General features: G+C 36.7%; 1 pseudogene; it reads right to left on the reverse strand.

Annotated features, from left to right (window-relative positions):
• Positions 1 to 1,508: 1,508 nt before the first annotated feature.
• On the reverse strand, positions 1,509 to 1,627 carry LOC120367237 (5S ribosomal RNA; annotated as a pseudogene).
• Between the last annotated feature and the right edge of the window lie 23,889 nt (positions 1,628 to 25,516).

A 25,516-nucleotide genomic window follows, 5' to 3' on the forward strand; every position in this document is an offset into this window, starting at 1 on the left:
TGCATTACTCAGTCAACCATAAAGTGGACTCGATTCAACTATAACTATTGTAAGCTAATTGTTCTGTGTTGGATTTAAAGCTGATAATGATATACAGTGACAGGTGTAACAAATTTCCGATTACCACATTCAATTACTTTTGGTGCATCCCACATGTCAGTGTGCCAAACACTTAATTCATTTACAGTTTTAACAAAGACTATGGGATGACACAATTAACTAGAGAGACTCCCAGGGCAGGTCTTGCACTTTTGATGTTACTAAACAACTCCCTCTATTTGGCTTTACATGTTGATTTTAGAATCTAGCCGGTGTTGTAGAAAACGTACTGGTTATTTGCCACACGTTCCTATCTGGAAACAGAGTAGCTAACATGCTGAGATTGCATTAATATATATGTCAATAAATTAATATTTGTGGTTTATGAATTCCTAAATAAATATTTTCAAAGATCAGTAATAATATACATGAAGATCAGTTATTTATTTTATAACTGACTCGTTTCTTTCTTTCTTTGTTTTGAGACAGAGTTTCACTCTTGCTGCCCAGGTTGGAGTGCAGTGGTGCTATCTCAGCTCACCGCAAACTCCACCTCCCAAGTTCAAGCAGTTCTCCTGCCTCAGCCTCCCGAGCAGCTGGGATTACAGGCATGCACACCCATTCCCAGCTAATTTGTTGTATTTTTAGTAAAGACTGGGTTTCTCCATATTGGTCAGACTGGTCTTGAACTCCCGACCTCAGGTGATCAGCCTGCCTCGGCCTCCCAAAGTGCTGGCATTGCAGATGTGAGTCACTGTGCCCGGCCATCACTGACTCATTTCTAAGTCTATATTTATTGATGATATCCTATTAAAAACAGCAAGGATCTAAAAAATAAAAATCACCTTATTTTAATTATATTTCTGTAATTATGCAAAGATGAAATTAATACTTAGGAAAATTGACTTATAGTGTTTTACTCTTTGATCCAGTAATTTCGAGATATGCCCATAGATAAAGACAAGTTCATTTTGTTCCTATAAATATAAAGGTTGATAAGAAGATATAAAGGTTGATAAGAAACTGGAGGAAGATTCTGATGGACGATGACAGAGTTTTAAAACAAGTTAATAGGTATATCAGAAAGAGGCTTATTATCCTTTACAAAATAAAATTCAACTCTGTCCACAATGGTTAGTTTTTTTTTTTTAACCCTCCTTATCAAGAAGGAGCTATTTGAGTAACACTGACATTCCTCACTGTGGTCATTGTGTGTCACATATTACAAAATAATCAGATGTGGTGTTGAGGGCCTCCCTCTCAGGCTTCCCATGGGGCACCTGGTTATTTAATGTGTATACATATATATACACCCACTGTGACAATCATAAAAAGTGATGCATAATGCATAGTATGTCTAGAAGTCTCTTTGTATTACATATTTGCTAAAAGGCAATTTAAAATCAATGTTTTTCTTTTTTTTAGTTTTTATTTATTTATTTTTATTTATTTATTAATTAATTTTTTAAAGCCTACAGCACCAAGTATTCTCAGGTGATCTCCCATCCAAGTACTAACCAGGCCCGACCCTGCTTAGCTTCCAAGATCAGATGAAATCAGGCACATTCAGGGTGGTACAAATGTGGAGTAAAATCAGTGTTTTTCACATTTTTCAGGGTATAATGATCTATCTGCTACTTAAAATTATTGGTGTATCCTGAAGGAACATGTAATCAATACTGCGGTTTCTATCATAATTAGCAATACCTTTTTCCCAGGTTACATACGGGCTTGTTCTAAGGTTGTCTTCCTTCAAAAATCTGCCCACAACCCTAGCCCAGACTTTGTAAATTCTAATTTTTAAGGTTGATGCATCTGTATTCTTCTGGGAAAAGTGTGATTTAAAATTAATGTCATTTGTAGAGACTTGTAGTTTAACCATGAATTTAAAATCTAATTCTGATCCAGATGTTTGGGATAATCCTCTGTAGCAGATGGTGTCGTGAATGCCCCAACTTCCTTATCCTACGGCGTTCACTTCTAAGCTTGCCTGCCTCACTCTCCTTCTGGAAGTACACCTCCACCAAATGACTTCCACTAGAAGCCTAATTTTATGCCCTGCTTTTAGGGAACCCAACCTGGGACACTCCAGACAGGAAAGATACAGAGTTTAAAAATGTATCACCCAGATACTCATCATGGTAACTCATAAACACTGCATTTGACAGTAGTAATGAACAGTATTTTAAATGTCATTTTCTCGAGTCCTTTAGGAGCACACTTTATGAATACTATTAAAATCTTGCCATGATAAGAGCATAAAAATGTGCTTAAATATTTAGTGAATTTTTACACTTAAGATGGCAATTTGAGAAACTCTCATTGTTTTTTGTTTGTTTTTTTTTGAAACAGTCTTGCTCTGTTGCTCAGGGTAAAGTGCAGTGGTGCGATCTCAGCTCACTGCAAACTCCGCCTCCCAAGTTCAAGCAATTCTCCTGCCTCAACCTCACAAGTAGCTGGGATCACAGGTGTGCACCACCACACTTGACTAATTTTTGTATTTTTATTAGAGACAGTGTTTCACCATGTTGGCCAGGCTGGTCTCAAACTCCTGACTTTGGGTGATCAGCCGGCCTTAGCCTCCCAAAATGCTGGGATTACAGGGGTAAGCCACCGTGCCCAGCAGGAACTCTCTAATATAATAACACATATCTTGATCACTAGAGGCTGCAGGCAATAGTGAAAAAAATAAGTAGAGGCTAGAGTTCTGGAAATTTAGTCTTTCTCCTGAGGTTTTCTTAATGTGAACTTGACACTACTCATATAACTTATTTATGGTTTATGTAACTCACTGGAAAAAGTAATAATAATGAGTAGCTAAAATTAACTCAGGATATACTATGCCCTGGACATTATTTAAATATTAACTCATTTGATTATGTTGACAACCGTTATGGAGGTAATTATCTTCATGATGGAGATAAAGAAACTCAGGAGCAGGCTTTTTATTTTTATTTATTTATTTATTTATTTATTTATTTTTTGAGACGGAGTTTCACTCTTGTTACCCAGGCTGGAATGCAATGGCGCGATCTCGGCTCACCGCAACCTCCGCCTCCTGGGTTCAGGCAATTCTCCTGCCTCAGCCTCCTGAGTAGCTGGGATTACAGGCACACGCCACCATGCCCAGCTAATTTTTTGTATTTTTAGTAGAGACGGGGTTTCACCATGTTGACCAGGTTGGTCTCGATCTCTCGACCTTGTGATCCACCCGCCTCAGCCTCCCAAAGGGAGCAGGCTTTTTAAATACTCTGCTCAATACCACAAGTCCTCTACGTGAGGGAGGAAGAATTCAAACTCAGATTTATTGAATTCTTTAGCTTAGGATTTCCTCACTCTCACACCTTACAGTTCTATAATTCCTAAGTGTCCTGAGAGGGCAATTAACCTAATGGAGGTGTCTAAAGGAACTGGTCTAAAGGAAGAACAGATGGGAGAAATAATTGGCTTTCTTTCCCTCTTCGTTATTTCCTACAATTTTGTTTGTTCCTCTTCTGAAAGAACTACTTTTTACTCATGTAGAACGGTTTTTGCTAAATTTCTGTTAGTAATTATAGTCGTATTCTATTGCTGCTGTAACAATTTACCACAAGATTAATGTCTAAAACAACCTATGTTTATTATCCTACAGTTTGTAGGTTAGAAGTCTGATACAGGTCTTATTTGGGATAAAATAGAAATATCAGCAGGGCTTTTTCTCTGGAGCATATGGAAGAGCCTTTTGCTTGCTTCTTCCAGCCCAGAGGCTCCACACATTCCTCGACGGATGTCCCCTTCCTCCAGATTCAAAGCCAACGGTGTCACATCCCTCCAACTCTGCTTTTATCATCACATCTCTTTCTCTTACCACAGCCAGGAAAAGAATATTTTAAAGGCTTATGTGAGTAGGTTAATTGCCATCCACAATATAATCTCGGTGCCACCCACAGGATAATCTCTCCTTCTGAAAGTCCATGACCTTAATTACAGCTGCAAAATCCTATTGGCCACGTAAGATAACATAGTCACAAGTTTAAGTGATTAGGGTGTGGACATCTTTCGAGGAAGGATATTATTCTGCCAACCACAGTGATAAAGATGCTTTAACAGTTTAATCAGTGTGAAGTTTTACAAAACAGATCCAGAAGTGGCGGCTCACATCTGTAATCCCAGCACTTTGGGAGGCCAAGGTGGGTGAATCACCCAAGGTCAGGAATTTCAGACCAGCCTGCCCAACATGGCAAAATCCTATTTCTACTAAACATACAAAAACTAGCTGGGCATGGTGGCACATGCCTGTAATCCCAGCTACTTGGGAGGATGAGGCAGGAGAATCACTTGAACTCAAGAGGAAGGGGTTGCAGTGAGCTGAGTTTGCACCGCTGCACTCCAGCCTAAGGGAGTAGGGTGAAACTCCATCTCAAAAAACAAAACAAAAAAAGTTTTACAAAATAAAGAGGAGACCAGATTATGAGAAGGATCTTTTTTTTCCTTCTAATGATTTCCTAGTGTTTCTTATGCTACTCTCACCTCTTCCTGGCAGATATTGGGAACAGAAATTATGACAATCCAAACCTGTTTACGATAGTGACCAACAAAATAATCTCTCATTTTTTTCCCTGGACAGTGCTCCTTAAGGAAGCAAAGCCCAATGGAAGAACCAGTGAAATAATATGCAATTAGACTATTTAATTCAATCGTACTGATCATGACTAAATCAATGGCATCAATTATAGGCACACTCAATATCTGGAATATCACAGGCATGTACACTTAATTAAGTTCTTTTATATTATACCATAAATCAGATTTTTGATCTCATATTTAAATGATCTCACTTTTAATCTGATTCACAAAGCCCCCTGAAGACTTCTGAGTTTTTCCTCCAACATGAGCCTAGTTTGACCAGGTTCTAGCATTAAGGGTGAGTCAATTTGCCTGAATTTTCCCTCATTATAAATCACTGCCATGAAATGAAGAATTTTCTACCAAGTTTACTAGGAGCGGTGAATGTGCAGCTCTTAAGACTTGAGTTCTACTTGGCCAGATTCCATTTCATTTTGTAGAGGCAAAAATGTAACTTATTTTGTAGCTCTCCTGTCTCTTTCTCCATATTTGCTCTGTTTTTCTACAAGGACTTTTTGACCTGAATATACTTTCCTAAACTTCTTACCTTGACACATTTAACTCCTATAATTTGTTTCTTTCTCTCCATTCAGTTGAATAGATTCTCATCCAATCGATTCTGCTATATACCTATCCCTGTAGGAGTTTCTGAAATAACTGTCGTTTTTCTTGGCCTAAATTTTTTGCCCTATGGTGATCTAATTGCCACACCTATTATGGACCAACCAGAAATCTAAGGACTCCATTGTTTAATAGTTTTGATAATTATTTTTGAAAATTATTGTCATACCAAGTGTCAGGTTCCAGCCCAAGCTGAGGTCCAAGGTGGGTGGGTGGGCGAGTGGCAGGTAGCTGGAAAAACACTTGAGGAATCGTAAGCAGTTTTGACACGGTTTATTCTCTATTTTGCTGCAAGCCTGGGTGCAAGCCGTATGTACAGCAGCAGCAAGATAATTATACTTCTTACAGACAATAATGGCTTCCAGCCAAGCAGGAGCACACCCGAGTGGTTTCCTAATGTGCCTCACGTGAAATGATTACATAATATATGCAGTGGTGTGCCTGCGCTCCAAACCCACTGAGTCCTGCAACGCCAGAAGGCTGTCTCTGTCTACTCCTGCCTAAAATGCAGCCATTTCCCTTACAATTATATTCTCTCAAAATACTACTATAGTTTGTTCCCTAACTGTACCTTAAGCCATAAATTAACCATCATGTCATTTCTTATTTTAATTTTGCTTAAAGTAATCTTGCTAATCATGTAAAGGCATTTTGTTCCTTTCAAAATCAAAGCTACCCATTACAAACATTCCTTTGCAGTTTTTTTTCTTTTGGTTTTTTCAAAGAGTGTTTTTTTGCAGATCAGTTTGTGTGTATATGTAGACATGAAAAATCTTATTATTTTGTAGGTAATAATCTCCTTTGGCAATCTAGGTGTGTTGATCATCATCTAGGATTTCTAGTAATTATTATTTTTCTTAAATTTCTTCATAACTGTTGAGTTACAGTTTTCAGAGATGCTTCTGCAACTTAGCTTATAACTATATAAAAAGCAATGCCTTTTAGGCCTGCATTGGGATATTTTGTAATTTTATGGTTATTTGTATTTTCACTACTGCTATTATTTTTCACCATAATGTAAACACCTGGTAAAAGCAACCTTGAATAAATTGTTGAGATGATGTGTTAAATCCTTAGGAAATTATTGTTTTCCCAATTGTATACTCAATGAAAGTTTGAAATGCAGGTGCTTGAAGAATTGTTAAGGTACATCTATTCATAATCTCAGACACGTACGTTATTTTATTTTGAGACAGGGTCTCTGTCACCCAGGCTGGAGTGAAGTGGTGTCATCTGGGCTCACTACAGCCTTAACCTACCAGGCTCAAATGACCCTTCCACCTCAGCCTAAGTAGTTGGGAGTACAGGTGCACCTCACCACACTCAGCTAACTTTTGTATTTTTTGAAGAGATAGGGTATTGTCATGTTGCCAAGGCTGGTATAGAACTCCTGGGGTCAAGTGATCCACCTGCTTCTGCCTCCCACAGTGGTGGAATTACAGACATGGGTCACCTCACCTGGCTCAGATTCATTTAAAATAAACACTCTAGTTAATATTTAGTAATAATTATAAAATTATAATAAAATTATAGCTTTGGTAGGCAGACTTCTAAGAAGAACCTCTAAGTCATACTCCCTGGTAGGAATCCCCTTCCACTGAGTGCAGGGGAGAACTCTGACTATAATGGAATATCATTCTCATGATTAAGTTATCTTGAATGGCAAAGACGAAGGCCTTTAGCAGATGTAAGGTTCCCAATCAGCTACTTTAAACTGATCAAAAGATCCTATGAGGGCCTGAACCAACGATGTGAGGTTTTTAAAAAATAATTTAGGGCCGGGCATGGTGGCTCACACCTGTAGCCCTAGCACATTGGGAGGCTGAGGTGAGCAGATCACCTGAGGTCAGGAATTCATGACCAGCCTGGCCAGGATGGCAAAACCCTGTCTCTACTAAAAATAGAAAAATTGGCTGGGCATGCTGGTGGGCATGTAATCCCAGCTACTTGGGAGGCTGAGACAGGAGAATCACTTGAACTCTGAAGGCGGAGTTTGCAATGAGCTGAGATCACACCACTGCACTCCAGCCTGGGTGACAAAGCAAGACTCCACCCCTCCAAATAAAAAGATTAAAAAAAAAAATTGGAAGTCAGAAATGGAAGAAGGTTGGTAGAAGAAAGCAGTGGTAGATGCACACTTGCTGGCTTTCAAGAACAAGCCCCCATGCCACAGAAGAGCCATTTGGCAGAGAATGGGGGACACCTCCTTTTGCTAGAGGCCTCAGTGTTCCAAGTGCAAGGGACTGAATTCTGCTGACAATGGGTAAACTGGGAAGAAGCCCTGAGCCCCACATGAGATTGCAGCCCCAGTTAATATCTTCATTTCCTCTGGAAAGATCCTGAGCAGAGGACCCAGCAAATCTAAGCCCTACTGACACATGGAGCCGCCGGTGATATAATAACAGTGTTGTTTTCAGCCACTAAGTTACTGGTGATTTGTTACATGCCAAGAGAAGACGAATACAGTAGCTAATATTTATTTAGCTCTTTCTACATGCCTCGCTCTGTGCTATGAATGCTGCACAGATAATTTTATTTCATCCTGAAACAGCTCTGTGAAGCAGCTTCTATTATTTTAAAAATTTTACAGGTGAGAAAATTAAGCCTAAGTGAGGTTAAAACACTTGGTTGCAGGTCACAGAGCTGGTTGATGAAGGAATTAGGATTTGAGCTTGTGCTTTAATCACTTCACTGGACTATGTTCTTAATGCAAAATATTCCACAGAATAATGCAAGTCAATTTCGTTCTGATTACCACCTGTTCAGACGCTGTCTTTTTCTTGTGCATATCCATTGAAATGTGACAAAATACTAAAGAATAAACAGCATTTGATGAAATCTATTTTTTTCTAGTTGATGTCTCAAAAAGACCTTTATATGAATACTTCACCATTTATAGAAGAAAGTCTTCAGAAAATAAATCCTTTTTAAAAACTTATTTAATTGATATTTTACCTAGAAGAATGATCTGTTTCCATCTATCAGGTAGTAATGAGAAGTCATTATCCTGCACTCTTCCTTAATTAACATCAATCCTGATTAGTCAGAATAAATTAGGCTCTTTGTCTTTTTCTATAGTTGTGATTCTTTTGGTACCAGGAGCCTTTCAATTATGTGTTATCACTTACAAAAGATGTCAGTATAATTACATTAGCCTATTTCAAATTTTACTTTTAAGCATATTTCAATGTTAAAATGCAAGGTTGTTTTATTCCCCCCTGAAATGTGGGAAATAATCAAGTAACATTCTCTACAATAATTTTTATATTAAAAACAAAATGCGGAAGGTTAAATAAATCTTGGGGATTTTATTAGCCATTCTTCATCTTAATATGCAGTGAACATAATGGTAAAAATATCTGAGGTACAATTAATTGTTATTACAAATTGAGGTGGGGAGTTGCCCAGAAGGACACATAATTCTGAGTGGAATATAGAAGAGAATTTTGAAAATTCCAATTGATAGATTGGTATACCTATATGAAAACTAATCACCATCTTTTTGCTTTTTTTTCTTTTTCTTTTTCTTTTCTTTTTTTTTTTTTTTGAGACATATTTTCTCTCTGTCACCTAGGCTGGAGTGCAGTGTCAAGATCTTGGCTCACTGCAACCTCTACCTCCAGGGTTCATGCGATTTTCCTGTCTCAGCCTCCTGACTATCTGGGATTACAGGCATGCACCACCATGCCCAGCTGATTTTTGTGTTTTATGATAGTAGAGATGGGTTTCACCCTGTTGGCTAAGCAGGTCTTGAAATCCTGACCTCCAGTGATCCACCTGCTTTGGCCTCCCAAAGCGCTGGGATTACAGTTGTGAGCTACTGTGCCTGGCCCTAATCACCATCATGTGCAGGTCATTGTTTTCCATTATTTTGTAGAGTTGTATTCATACATTGAAATAGTCTCTCTTTTGTTTGTGTATGACAAACATTGTCCCCCTTCTAATGTGATCTTTAAAAACTGAATGATGTAAATAAAATTTTAATTTTTTTTGGATGGGATGGGATATATAGGTCTTTCATTACTTAAGTAACTGGCCATGAAATGAAATAACTATTGGCTGACATAGGTTAAGAACACAGACACATTATGCCCCTCCAACCCCCTTGTTATTTCCTGGGTCAAGGCTGTGTCTGCTAATATATCGGTTTGAACAAAAAATGAGAAATTGTGCTATATCTAACCTTGTTTGAAGAGAAAACTTTATTCTCTACTCATATCTAGGAAATCATTTTAAGCTTGGAAATCCTGTGGCTCGAAGAATTTATAGACCTGTAAGGCAGAAGTCAGAGTAAAAATAAAAGTTAGTTTGCTGCCTTGGGCAGCATTTACACGTTATACTTCTGAGCACGGCTGTGGCTTTCTTCCTGTGTATTGCTTTCCCATTCTCATCACTTCAGCCTCTCTGCAGTGACTTTTTTACCCATAACCAACCGCATTTCTTATTTTGGTAATAACTACAGAAATAGACCTGAAATTATTTCCTGTAGGAATTTTAGGTTGAGCTCTTTTTGGTGGCATTTATTTGCTGTTTTTAAGGTTAATTGATCATGTTTGGAACATAAATGAAAACAGAATAGTATACCTTTCTTGAGCTAGTCATGTCACACATCGCAGACTTTGCCCAGGAGAAACCATATTCTTTATTTGCAACTAAAATGATTTTTATTGGGATTTTTTGCCCTGTTTCCAATATTTGACACAGCCATCTGACAAAACACTTACAGTTTGGGTATAGCACCATTACAAAATAGAAAGTAATTTTAAATGTAGGGTCTCTTTTGCTCTAATTTAATAGAGATGATTTAGAAGTAAAATCAGAGAGGGGAAGAAAAGCATGGCTTTATGTGTTTTGCATTCTTTTGATTAATTATTCTATTAACATGGAAGAGAAAAAAAGTAAGACTATTGTAGAAATTTGAATATCAGGAATAAAACAGGCCACATAAAGACATTTCTTGTTTTTAAAAAATTAATTTCAACTTTTAGTTTAGATTCAGGGAATACATGTTCAGATTTGTTACATGGGAATATTGCATGATGCTGAGGTTTGGGTAGGAATGGCCCTGTCACTCAAGTAGTGCCCATAATACCCAGAAGATAGTTTTTCAACTCTTGCCCTCATCCCTCTCATCACTCTTTCTTCCCTCTAGTAGTTTCGGTGTCTATCGTTCCCATCTTCATGTTCATGTGTGCTCAATGTTTAGCTCCCACTTATAAGTGAGAACATGCTGCATTTGGTTTTCTGTTCCTGTGTTAATTCACTTGGGATACCTCCAGCTGTATCTGTGTTGCTGGAAAGAACATAGTTTTATTCTTTTTTATGGCTGCGTAGTATTCCACGGTGTGTATATACTACATTTTCTTTAATCTACTGTTGATTCCACATTTTTGCTACTGTGAATAGCACTGTGATGAACATACTACTGCATGTGTCTGTTTCATAGAATGATTTATTTTCCTTTGGGTATATACCCTGTAATGAGATCACTGGGTGGAATGTTAGTTCAAGTCTTAGTTCTTTGAGAAACCTCCAAAGAGCTGTCCACAACATTACCACCAGCAGTGTATAAGCTTTCCTGTTTCTCTGCAACTTTGCCAGTATCTGCTATTTTTGAATTTTTTCATTACCACTTTGACCGGTGTGAGATGGTATCTCACTGTGGTTTTGATTTCGCATTTTTCCGATGATTAATGATGCTGAGCATTTTTAATATGCTTATTGGCTGCTTGCATGTAAAGACAAGTCTTACAATACAGTATCAAGCTTGAATTGCTATTTTATCTTTGATAAGCATTTCAGTAATAATTTGGATATTTAGAAATTTAGTTATATTAAATGCAATCAAGATTTGTTGAATACATGCTTCTTTATTTTGCCTACTAGGTGACCACAGTTCAAATGGGCATATAAGAAGTTATATACAGCACACATATTTAAAGTCTTCAGAATAATTTTAGAGCTAATCATAGGAAACCCAGGAGAAAATTTCAGTTACTTAAGCAATATTTTCCAAACCAATGAGTACTGCCTGCCAGACTGTACAGTACCTCTGTGCCTAGCGTTATGTCTAGCAGGGCAATCAGTATGTATTTGTTCATTTGCAACAAGCTTATTTAAAAGAGCATGAATCTTTTCTTCTCACTCTTTGTAACCCTAGTACCTGGTGCAATACCTGAGGCATGAACTAGTAATGAATCCTGAGTAAATGTTTTGGAAACAGTAAATCTGACCATGTCTTCTAAATTCCACTTTCATTTTGAGCGTAATGTGCTATTTTTCAGCTTTATTTTGCATCACCCTAAATTAACAAGGTGTGTTAAAAAATGTCCAGGTGGCAGGAATTAGAAAACATGTGTTAATCTTGGAAGGAGAGATGGCTAATGAAGAAATCTTATGAGCTCATAAATCAATGCTTTATAAATGTGTTATCTGAGCACCATCTGCACTGGAATAACTTGCATTGCTGGTTAAAATGAAGATACCTCAGCTTACTCTGGGACTGTTGAATTGGAATATATAAAGGTAGGGCTCATCAACCAATGGGCTTTCAAGGTGTGGTGTGCAGCTAAGCAGCATTAACAATATCTAGAACCTTGCTGAAAATGCACGGTCTTAGGTCCCACTCCAGAGTTCTGGAATCTGAATCTGTATTTTAACAAGATTTCAGGAGATTAAAATACAATTTAGAATTTAAAAATCATTGCATTGATGTTTCAGAATGATCACTACCATCTTAAACTATAAATTGACTCACATGGACATCTTAAATTATAAATTGACTCACAACCATTTGTCAGTTTCTATTATTATGACACATTTCCACTCTGCCATTTTCTGCTGAAATGGTAAAAATGTGCTTGTTTTTCAAACCTGCTCTCATAAGCATATATTATGAGATTATATTAGAATTGTCTTTCTCACTAGATTGTGCGTTCCAAGTCAACAACAACAGAACCTTTTATCTTTTAACCTCCAACATTTAATGTTTACAAAGAGTAAGTAATTAATGTTGAATGAATAACTGGAAACTGCTCTCAGACTGGGAGAGACACACATGTCAAAATAGGGAGAAAAGTAAGAATATGTTTAAGGAGTTAATAGCTGCAGTTCTGATTTTTGCCTTGTTTCCTGTTGATGCATAAATTGGCTATAATGGACAAGTAACAATGGTTTTTGTGACTGTGTGATAAAATGGTCTAACCACATCACCAATCATCAACTTTTCCAGGTTCATATATCACAGATTAGCTTTGGCTGATTTCCAACCTCACAGAGCTAACTTATCATTACATTTAGCTAGCTCTTGCTTTTCTGTGCCTCACCAATTACAATCCTCAGCCCCTTATTTCAATAGCCATAATTCTAATGTCTCCATAACTATGAATATATGAGGCAGAGCTCAAGGTGGTGAGCAGGCAAAGGTTGGGGGAAGCACAGGGACGACAAAACTCTGCTGTTTAGAGGCCTTCTCTAATATTTTATAGACTTAAAGGGTACATAAGCAGATTTGTTACATGGATATATTGCATAGTAGTGGAGTTTGGCTTCTTGTGCAACCATCACCTTAATGAACATTGTATATAACAGGTAATTTTTCAGTCCTCACCCATCTCCCACCCTGTCCCTTTGGAATCCCCAGTGTCTATTATTTCCCTCTGTATGTTAATGTATACCCACTGTTTAGCTGCTACCTAAGTGAGAATATGCAGTATTTGATTTTCTGTTCCCACATTAATTTGCTTAGAATAATGGCCTCCAGATCCTCTGTGTTGCTTAAAAAAAAAAAAAAAAAATCCACAATTTTATTCTTTTTTATGGCTGTATACTATTCTGTTATGCATACATATGACATTTTCTTCTCTTTTCTTTTCTTTTTGAGACGGAGTTTCACTCTTGTTACCCAGGCTGGAGTGCACTGGCACAATCTTGGCTCACTGCAACCTCTGACTCCTAGGTTCAAACAATTCTCTTGCCTCAGCCTCCCAAGTAGCTGGGACTGCAGGTGCGCGCCACCATGCCCAGCTAATTTTTGTATTTTTGGTAGAGACGGGGTTTCACCATGTTGACCCGGATGGTCTCGACCTCTTGACCTTGTGATCCACCCGCCTCGGCGTCCCAAAGTGCTGGGATTATAGGCATGAGCCACCACGCCGGCCCTGACATTTTCTTTATTCAGTCATCTTTTCATGGACACTTAGGTTGATTCCATGACTCTGCTACTGAGAATTGTGCTGCAATACACGTATAAGTGTAGATATCTTTTTGATATAATGATTTTTTTTCCTTTGGGTAAATACCCAGTAGTTGGGTGCCTGGATCAAATGGTAGTTTTATTTTTAGTGCTATTTTTTTCCATAGAGGTTGTGCTAATTTACATTCCTCCCACCAACAGTATGTAAGTATTCCCTCTTCTCTACATCCTTGATGATATGATTTGAATGTTTGTCCCCTTCAAATCTCATGCTGAAATGTAATCCCCGGTGTTTGGAGGTGTGACCTGGTGGAAGATGTTTGGGTCATGGGGGTGGATCTCTCATGAATGGCTTGGTACTGTCTTCATGATAATACTGAGTTCTCACTCTGTGAATTCATTCAAAGTCTGGTTGTATAAATGAACCTGAACTTCCTCTTCTGTCTCTTGCTCCATCTCTGGTCACAAGGCTTCCTGGCTTCCCTTTGCCTTCTGCCACGATTAGAAGCTTCCTGAGGCCCTCACCAGAAGCACATGCTGGCACCATGTGTCCTGTACAGCTGCTGAACCGTCAGCCCAAGTAAACCTCTTTTCTCTCTGATTTACTCAGCCTCACATATTCCTTTATAGCAGTGCAAACAGACTGACACATTTGCCAACACTGGTTGTTTTTTGACTTTTTAATAGTAGCCATTCTGATTGGTGTAAGATGGTATCCTATTGTGGTTTTAATTTGCATTTCTCTGATTCATGATATTGAGCATTTTTTCAGATGCTTGTTGGACACTTGTATGTGTTCTTTTTATTTTTAAATATTTACAGGTACATCTTAGATATATATATTTGTGGAGTACATGAGACATGTTGAAATAGGCATATAATGGGTAATAATCACAACAAGGTTAATGGGGTATTCATCACCTCAAGCATTTATCATTACTTTGTGTTACACAATTATACTCTTTAGTTATTTAAAAATATGTAATAAATTACTGTTGACTATCATCTCCATGCTGTGATATCAAATACTATTGTATTTATTCTACCTAACTAAAGTTTTTATATATTAACCATCCCTACTTCCCCCACTCCACTGCACTTACTATCCTCTGTAATCATTGTTGAAATCATACTACTCTCTATTGTTCAATTGTTTTAATTTTAGCTCCCACACATGAGTGAAAACATGCAAAGTTTGCCTTGCTGTGTCTGTTTTATTTCATTTGACATAATGTCCTCTAGTTCCAGACATGTTGTTGCAAATGACAGGATATAATTCTTTCTTATGGGTGAATAGTACTCCATTGTATATATGTACCATATTTTCTTTATCCATTCATCTGTTGATGGACACAGGTTGCTTCCATATCTTGGCTATTGTGAATAGTACTATAATAAACATGAAAGTATAGACATTTCTTTAACATACTGATTTTCTTTCATTAGGGTATATACATAGCAGTGGGATCAATAGATCATATGGTAGTTGTGTTTTTGGTTATCTGACAAACCTCCATAGTGTTCTTCATGATAGTCATACTAATTTACATTCACATCAACAGTGTATAAGGGTTTCCTTTTCTCCACATCTTCATCAGCATTAGTTATTTTCTGTCTTGAATAAAATCCCTTTTAACTAGTGTGAGATAATATCTCATTGCAGTTTTGATTTGCACTTTTCTGATGATCAGTGATGAGTACTTTATTATTTACCTATTTGCCATTTGAATGCTTTCTTTTGAGAAATATATATTCAGCTCTTGCCATTTTAAAATACAAAAAAAAAATTACACTTTTTCCGTTAGAGTTGTTCGATGTTTTTATATATTGCATTGATAGTTTGCAAATATTTTCTCCCATTCTGTGGACTGTCTCTTTGTGGATTGTTTTCTTTTCTATGCAAGAAGCTTTTTAACTTGATGGGATCCCATTTGTCCATTTTTGCTTTCGTTGCATATGCTTGTGGGGTATTAATCAAGAAATCTTTGCAAAGATCAATATCCTGGAGAGTTTTTCCAATGTTTTATTTTAGTATTTTCATAATTTGAAGTCTTAGATTTAAGTATTTAATTAATTTTTATTTGATTTTTATATATGTTATTGTGTATGGTGAGAGATGGGGGTCTAAATTCATTCTTCTGTGTATAGGTATCCAGGTTTCCTTGCACCATTTATTGAAGAGACTGTCCTTTCCCCAGTGAATGTTTGTGGCACCTTTGTTAAAACTGAGTTCATTGTAGATGTATGGATCCGTTTCTGGGTCCTGTATTCTGTTCCATTGGTCTGTCTGTTTTTATGCCAGTACCATGCTGCTTTGGTTACTATAGCTCTGTATTATGCTTTGGAGTCAGGTAATGTGATTCCTCCAGTTTTCTTCTTTTCGCTCAAGATGGTTTTGGCTATTCTGGGTCTTTTGTAGTTCCATATAAATTTTAGAATCCTCTTTTCAGTTTATGTGAAGAACATCATCAGTATTTTGATGGAGATTACATTTCATCTCCAGATTGCTTTGGGTAGTGTGGGTATTTTAACAACATTGATTCTACCAACTCATGAAAATGGAATATCTCTTCCTTTGTTGTGTCCTCTTACATTCCTTACATCAATGTTTTATAATTTTCATGGTAGAGATCTTTCACTTAAGTGTCTTCCTAGGTATTTAAATTCACAATTGTAAATGGGATTGCTTTCTTGACTTCTTTTTTAGATTGTTTGCTGTTGGCAAATAGAAATGCTACTGATTTTTATGTGTTGATATTGTGGTATTCCACAACTTTACTAAATTTGTTTATTAGTTCAAATAGTTTTTTTGGTGGAGTCTTTAGGTTTTTCCCAATGTAAGATTATATAATCTGCAAATGGATACTTTGACTACTTCCTTTCCAGTTTGGATGTCCTTTATTTTTTTCTCTGGTCTGATTACTCTAGCTAGGATTTCCAGTACTACGTTGAATAACAGTGATAAAAGTGGGCATCCTCTAAGATGTTCCAGGTCTTAGAGGAAAGGCTTTTAGTTTTTCCAGGTTCAGTATGATACTAGCTATGGGTCTTTTGTATACAGCTTTTATTGTGTTGAGGAATATTCCTTTTATATAGGTTTTTTTTAGAGTTTGTGTCATGAAGGGATGTTGAATTGTATCAGATGCTTTTCAGCATCAATTGAAATATCATACGGTTTTTGTTCTTCAATCTGTGATATATCACATTGATTGATTTGCATAGGTTGAACCATGCTTGCATTCCTGGGATGAATCCCAACAGAACATGATGAATGATCTTTTTAATGTATTGTTAAGTTTTTCTTTGCTAGTATTTTGTCAAAATTTTTGCATTGATAGCTACCAAATATATTTGCCTATAGTTTTTTTTTTTTTTTGTATGTATTTGTCTGATTTTGATATCAAGGTAATATTGGTTTCATAAAATGAATCTGTAAATATTTCCTACTCCTTTATTTTTCAGAATAGTTTGAGTAGTGTTGGTATTAGTTCTTTAACTGGTAAAATTCAGCAATCAAACCATCAGGTTCCAGGCTTTTCTTTGCTGGGAGACATTTTAATTTTTGTTATGCCTTCAATCTCATTGCTTGTTATTGTTTTGTTTAGGTTTTGGATTTCTTTATGTTTCAATCTTGGTAAGTTGAATGTGTCTAGGAATTTATTCATTTATTCTAGATTTTTCTAATTTATTGGCATATAGTTTCTCATTGTAGGCCCTAATACTATTTTGGATTATTACTATGGTGTCAGTTGTGATGTCACCTTTCTTTTGTCTCTGATTTTATTTATCTGGTCTCTCACTTTCTTAGTCTGGCTAGAGGTTGGTCAGTTCTGTTTATCTTTTCAAAAAATGAACTTTTTGCATTTTTTGATCTTTTATATATTTTTTGGCTTCAGTTTCATTCATTTCTGCTCTGATCTTTATTATTTGTTTTCCTATAGCAATTTGGGGTTTGATTTACTCTTCATTTTCTAGTTCTTTAAGGTGCATTGGGAGGTTATTTGAAGTTTTCTGCTTTTTCAATGTAGGCAGATATTGCTATGAACATTCTTCTTAGTAGTGCTGTTACTGTATCCCATAGGTTTTGGAATGCTGTTACCATTATCATTTGCTTCAACAAAATTTAAAATTTTCTTCCTAATTTATTTATTGACCCCCTATTATTTAGGAGCATTTTTTTTTCCATTTGTATCCATTTGCAAAGTGTGCAAAGTTCCTCTTGCTACTGATTTCTAGTTTTATTCCATTGTGGTCAGAGAAGATACTTGATCTAATTTAAATTCTTTTGAATTTTAAAAGTCTTGTTTTATGGTCTAATATATGGCCTATTCTTGAAAATGATCTATGTGCTAAGGAGAAGAAAGTGTATTCTGCAATCATTGAATGAAATACTCTGCAAATATCTGTTAGATTCATTTGCTTTATAGTGCCACTAATCGATTGATTGATAGGAAATAGACTATAACCAATAGTCTATTGACTTCTTATCATTATATAAGAACCTGATTTGTCTCTTTTTATGTATTTTTGCTTTGCAATCTATTTTGTCCGATATAGGTATAGCTATTCCTGCTCTTTTTTGTTTTCTGTTTACATAGAATATCTTTTTTATTCCTTTCATTTCAGCCTATATCTTTATAGGTGAAGTGTGTTTCTTGTAGATAACAGATCATCATCGTTGTTGTTGTTGTTGTTGTTGTTAATCCAGGTACTCTATTACTTTTGACTGGAGAGTTTAGTTCATTTATATTCAGTATTATTATGGATAAGCAATGACTTATTCCTGATATTTTGTTTTTTGTTTTCTGGTTGTTTTGTGGTCTTCTCTTCCTTTCTTCCTTTTTCCTGTCTTCCTTTTTGTAATGGTGATATTCTCTGGTGGTATGTTTTAATTCCTGGCTTTTTATTTTTTTGTGTATCTGTTGTAGGTTTTCTTATTTGTGGTTACCATGAGGCTTGCAAATAGCATCTTATAACCCATTACTTTAAACCAATGACAACTTAACATTGGCTGCAAGAATGTATGTCATCTTGTAAGAAATATCTGCTTATGTCCTTTGCCCACTTTCTATTTGTGTTATTTGTCTTTTTTCTTTTAGAGTTGTTTATGTTTATTATAGATTCTGGATATTAGTCCTTTGTCAGATGTATAATTTGTCAATATTTTCTCCCATTCTGTAGGTTGTCTGTTTACTCTGTGGATTATTTTGCTGTTCAGAAACCCTTTAGCTTCATGAAGTCTCATTTTTCCAGTTCTATTTTTGTTGCAGTTCCTTTTGAGATCTTAGTTATAAATTCTTTGCCTAGGCCAATGTCCTCAATATTTGTTTTTCTAGATTTTTTTTCCCCATAGTTTCAGACCTTACATTTAAGTTTTTAATCCATCTCGAGCTAATTTTTCTATATGGTGAAAGACAGGAGTTCGGTGTCATTCTTTACATATGGTTACACACAGCTATTGAATTTTTCCAGCCCCATTTGTTGAATATGGCCTCCTTTCCTTTCCTGAATTTCAGCCTCCAGGCCATGTTCCAAACAACTACTGTGAATCTGAGTTCTGGATAATTGGCTTCTTGTATATTGTTTTGTACCTATATCTATCAGTTATCCTTTCCAATGCTCTGTTTACATTATATTACATATACCAACCCAGATAAATTGTGTATATTGAAATATCAAGTACAGTCAATTCTCATTATTTGGAGTGCTCATATTCTATAAAGTTACCACAAATGCTCAATTAGTGAGTACTAAAGCGTTATTTCTAGGAGAAAGCTAGAGTTAGGTTCCTGGGAGCTTATGTTCATTCACATTTTGCTCAACCAGTCAATACATAACCTTATTTTATGTGTCTTTCTGTTTCAAGATGCTTTACTTAATATATATTGTTGATTAATTAACATTGAATTCACAGGCAACAGTATGAAAACTCATGCCTGAACTAAGCTTATCTAACACAAATACTTTTCTATAAAGCACATTACAGCCTTTTTGTGCTTAGGAACACTAGGCAGTCCTCTGGCACTACACCTGAGAACCATTCTAAATAGCAAAACACCAATAAACAGCACAAAAATTAAAAAAGCATGGCACTAAATCGGCCCCCAAAGGACACTTGTTTATGCTATGAGACCTGAAATAAGAAGGTAGAGGTGATCTTTACCTAGAAATGTGTATGCCAGGTGGCTCAAATATTTTGCTGCTCTGCACGTGTCCAGGAATGACCACAGAAATGGTGTACTAATTAGGGGGCTACCAGTAAATTTTAGAAGTAGACAAAATATATGCAGTCTGCAAATAATGAGGATTGACTATACCATTTTCAGTGTTCAGGCGCTTTCCTTAGTGTTTAATGAAATATCTACACAGAGATACATATTGAATTAATGAAATGTGTCCATCTTTTGCTTGGATAGAAAAGTCTTTAAAATAGGCCTATGATGGTCAAGTCTGTATTAGGTGGTAGAAGTTTATTTATATAAATAAAAAAAATTGTATAAAAACACAAAATTTTCAGGCCATCCTCCAAGTAAATATAACTAAAATTTGTTGAGTCCTGATTCAATCTGTGCCATCCACTATACTAAGAATTGTACGTGTGCTATCTCGTTTATGGACTCTCAGTGTGGCGAATTAATATATTCAAGTGCATACCTCTATTAAGTGTCAAATTAGAATACAAAATTCCTGGTCTTTCTGAATTGTTATTTTTAATTAGTAGGCATTACTGTGTCCACAGTTAAAACAAATTACTTTTAATAGCTTTTGTTATTTTTATTTTTGAGACAGGGTCTCACTCTAAGTCACGCAGGCTGGAGTATAGTGGTGCAATCACAGCTCCCTGCAGCCTCAATCTCCCAGGTTCAAGGGATCCCCCCACCCCACCCCTTGCCCCCACCCCACTGAGGAGCTGGAACTACAGGTACATACCCTCACACCTGGTTACTTTTTGTATTTTTTGTAGAGATGGGGTTTTACCATGCTGCCCACACTGGTCTTGAACTCCTGGGCTCAAATGATCCACCTGCCTCAGTTTCCCAAAGTAATGGGAGTACAAGTGTCAGCCACTGTGCCCCATTCACTACTTTTTATTGACTTTAATATAATTTTCCACAAAAATATTTTAAATTCTTCCTGTAATTTTGTGCATATTTGTTTTATATTTATTTCCAGTGTTTACTTTCTTTTCTTATCTGTGTATAACTAGTATTTAAGATTAGGAGAAGATGACTTAATACTAGGTAGAAAAATAAGTTCTATTGTGTAGTCATATATGCTAGTCCTTGTGTGGTTGGCAAGTATTTTTGGTATCTGAAGGTATTAGATTTAAAGCAATTTGAAGTTACAGGGCTTGTGACAGATTGTCTTTTCCAAAGATGAACACAACATCTCTCATCTGCTTTGAGCTGTTGTAACTCGTCCATCAAGAGGTAGAGTTTACTTTTCCACCTACTGAATCTGAGACAGTCCCAGACTGCTTTGATCAATAGAATATGCAGAACTGACATTTCCAGTAACAGGCACAGCTCTTAACTGGCCTGGAAACCTGTTGGAAACTGGCCACCATTTAATAAGTGTGACTACTCACACCCAAGCCGATGTGGAGAGAGAGGGTTTGGAGGATGAGAGGCTGTGATAGAAACAGAAAGGCCAGACTTGTGAATGAAGAAGCCATGTTGGAAGTTGATCTTTCAGCGCCAGCTGACCACAGTGAAGAGCAGATGGGTTAGAGATGAACCACCCACCTGAGTACTTCTGACTTCCTAACATATAAAAATGTGAGCCCAATAAAAGAGTAGTGGTTTTATGCCATGATTTTTGGAGGTAGGTTTTTTTGTTTTTGTTTTTGTTTTGTTTTATGCCATGATATTTGGAGGTAGGTTTTTTTGTTTTTGTTTTGTTTTGAGACGTAGTCTTGCTCTGTCACCCGGCTGGAGTGCAGGGGCAGGCTTACTGCAATCTCCACCTCCTGGGTTCAAGAGATTTTCCTGCCTCAGCCTCCCGAGTAGCTGGGACTATAGGTTCGTGCCACCATGCCTGGCTAATTTTTTTCTGTTTTAATAGAGACAGGGTTCACCACGTTGGCCAGGACGGTCTCAATCTCCTGACCTTGTGATCCACCCACTTCGGCCTCCCAGAGTGTTGGGATTACAGCATGAGCCACCGCATGCGGCCAACGTAGTTTGAAATGTAGTACTCAATAATCAGAATAGGGTCAACAGAGCATACATACCCGCCCTGCTAAAGGGCTTTTCATTCTTTTAAAACATTTGGCTGGCCAATGACAGCCTGTTTTCCCAATGAATTTGCTGTAGGGTAATAGGTTTGTGACTCCTGCTCTAGAACAACAGGAAACTGAATTCACATCCCATTTCTGTCATTTGCTTTGTGACTGGATAAGTTACTCAACAACTTGAAGGCTCACTTTCCTCTCCAATCGAATGGGATGACAGTGAGAATTTAATATTTTAATGAATATAAAGCATTACCGTCTATCAATTTTAATCATTCTTTCATTATACTTTTAAATATAGTGATTTATTTTCTTGGCTAGAATAAACGGAATTGTATTGCTTCTTGGTTTAAAATAATTGCTGACATTTTTACTATGATACTAACGTGTCAGTGACGATGAGAGTATTCGCTAGAGAAAGAGAGGGGCGGCTTTTTCCCTTTGTTTGGTTTACAAAGTCAATCACGGGTCTCTATATCTAATTTTCATTATATTTTAATTTACTGCAGAATATATATCTGCTCAACATATTCTTAAATATAAGGTGTTAACATATGTCTATATTTCTACATAAGTACAAATTCTGAATTTCATAACTTTTGCAGGGTTTATAGTGCATAAAACTTAAAATACTTTTTGTGTCTTTCAACAGTTGTTTAACTGTTAAAGATAACGAAGTTTGTGATTGCAGTCATTGTCTTTCTTTAACTGTACTTTCACAAATTAACCTCCACACCAAATCTATTCGAAGCTACTCTTCCACTTTTACTCTTCCCAATTTTGTCTCGGAATCTCCCCCACCTCTCCCTCTCGTTCTCTCTTCTTTTCTTCCTCTCTTCACATACATGTATATGCATGTGCACATATGCACATACATGCAAATGCGTACATATTTAGGTTTGACTTTTCAATCCTTGGTCTTTGTGTTGGGAATCCTACTTATGGCAGTTCACTGAAATATGGAGTTCCTTTTATTTCAGTTTTTTAGATAACCATTTGTCTGCCTAAGTTTTGATAAAATATGGCAGGAATCAGCCTCATTGACAGTCCTTTCTTTAGTGAACCCTAAAACTCGAACTTCATGAAAGTTTCACATCAGGATAAACATATAGAGTAGATGTGAGCAGAAAATAAGATTAGCAACTGCTTTGAAAATCAGATATTTCTTATTTCTGTGCTATATGTAGAGTTCACTTACTTGTATGACCATGAAGTCTTAATTCTCTCTGGAATCTGCTATCCTGTTTCACCACATCATGCTAATTCATCCTACAGAAAATGTTATAAAATGCAGGAAGCTTAAATAAGCCCAGGAAGTGCATCCATCACTCTTTTTAAAAAACAAAACACAGAATAAGTTTGCTTTATTTACAGTATTGGCTTCATGCAAATCAAATTTATGTGAAATATCATTGCACTGAAAGGGTGTAATGTGCATTTCTTCCATGGTACTAAATTTATCTTTAGGAAACAAAGACAAGTGAAATAGCAAATAGTCTCCAGTCCAAGCTTGCCAAACAATCTCAGCCATAAAACCATTTGCCCTTAGTGAGTTAAAAAGTTATGTTTTTTTATTCCATTTATTTATACTATAAATTCTGATGTTACATATAGAGTCTAAATCCTATTAATTTTCAAAAAGTTTCATTTCATTAATTAGCTTATGGTAGGGCAAAGGGGTTTCACTATATCTACAGATGAGACACATTCATTGTCTAGACTGGCGGGGGAAAGCTGGCTCCATCCCAGCATATGCGGGCAGTGACCCAGGTATAAACTCTGAGTCCGGCATCCTGAGTATAAATCCTGCCCTGTCCCTAAATTATTGAGTAAGGTCAGGGTAAAATGAACAATGCCAAGCACAAAGAGGGCTATAGAGAGGTGTGAGACCTGGCCAGGCAGGAGGGCTTATACCTGTAATCCCAGCACTTTGGGAGGCAGAAGTGGGTGGTTCACGAGGTCAGGAGATGGAGACCATCCTGGCTAACATGGTGAAACCCCGTCTCTGCTAAAGATACAGAAAATTAGCCGGGCATGGTGGTGCATGCCTGTAGTCCCCAGGTACTCAGAGGCTGAGGCAGGAGAATCACTTGAACCCAGGAAGTGGAGGTTGCAGTGTGCGGAGATCATGCCACTGCACTTCAGCCTGGGGGACAGAGTGAGACTCAGTCTCAAAAAAATAAAGAAAAAAAAAACATGAAATATAAACTTGTACACCTCCCAGAGCATTACTTATGCGAGGTGGAATGGACCATGCTGAAGGACATATAATCCATGTTTTAAATTGAAGAGGATCCATGTAACTGGCTAAGCTTTTAGAAGTACAGGTTGAGCATCCCTAATCTTAAAATCTAAAATCGGAAATACTCCAAAATCTGAAAGTGTTTGAGCACCGAGATGACAAAAGTGGAAAATTCCACATGTGACCTTATGTGATGAGTCTCAGTCAAAATGCAGACATACAACCCACAGTTTATTCAGCGTTTCCAAGAGAAAAAAGACCCTCCCAGCCTCTTTTGCTATTCATTACCTCACCTACGTTGCTTCTCAGTAGTTAATCTTGGAACATGAATGATACCAAAAGGGACTGTTTTAGATGCAGATCGAATTCGCAGCTAAAACTTACGATAATCGAGTTAGGAACTTAAATCAGTGAGTGAATTTCCAGGGACACTAAGAACGGTAAGTCTCTGTGATTTTAAAATGTCTCCGTTTATTTTTATATTCTCTGATTTTTCTTCCTGTATTTTTATGGGCAAAGCTTATATAAATCCTATAAAAATGTTATACTGGTATAAGAAAGACTAGCAGAAAGGTTCAGTCTGGAAAAGTGCACCCTGGTTGACTGACTGATAAGCCAGAGGAGCTCAGGATCTTAGAGGCTCTACCTCAAGAGAGCATCAAAATAGGACATCAATTAGATTGCCCTCACCCCCTTAAAGATATGTAAATGAGTACAAGGGGCTACTCTATTTGGTCCAGCATTATGAGAATTAGAAGGGTGAGGTTCCATGAGCCCCCATTTGTTATGTAATGAAGATGATTAACTTTCTGGCTTGCTAAGTAAAATGGCATTCATAATAGAATCAAAACCTCTCTTGAAAGTCGGACGTGGCTATATTTACTGCTTCCTCCTTGTCTGTGAGCCAGAACATTCTCTCACTCTTGTGATACAAACTAACAAGAGCCAAATAAATCTTCAGTCCTTTGGCTGACTCTGCCGTTAAACACAAGCCATTGTAAAGTCATGAAAATTACCTGAGAAGGATGTGGAAAAATTGGTTTGTTCAGAAAAGACCAACCACAGTGATTAAAGGGATGATCAAGATGACCTGCCTGAAAACTCTAAAGAACCCAGTATTACTTGAAGGAAGGAACGCTGAACGGTAACTTAATAACTATCTTCAGCTTTCAACAGGACTACTACTTCTGTTTTATCCATTTCTATAGAGTATGAAACTACTAAGGAATTATTTTAAAATCTTTCTGTAACTAGCAAATTTACTCATATTATACTATTATAATTTTTTCCCATCTAAAAATTCCGAACTTGTATTTGGCATTCTTCCATTTGAAAGAATAAATGGTAGGAAGAAATAATCAAATAGTATTACTCTCATTTTCTTCTTCTAACTGAAAAGATGGTATTGTTTTTCTTGGCATGAACAATCTTTGACTTGTTTTTGCCACTTATCAGACTAAAATATCTGTGGATTGAAGTCTTCTGTTACTTGGCTCCAGCTATGTTGTGAGTTATTATTGTCAAGCCTGAATAGTAGGGAAATAAACATGTTAGAAGTTAAATTGCATTCCTTGTTACTTTA

Source organism: Saimiri boliviensis, chromosome 8 (assembly GCF_048565385.1).
Source record: "Saimiri boliviensis isolate mSaiBol1 chromosome 8, mSaiBol1.pri, whole genome shotgun sequence".
Classification (NCBI taxonomy): domain Eukaryota; kingdom Metazoa; phylum Chordata; class Mammalia; order Primates; family Cebidae; genus Saimiri; species Saimiri boliviensis.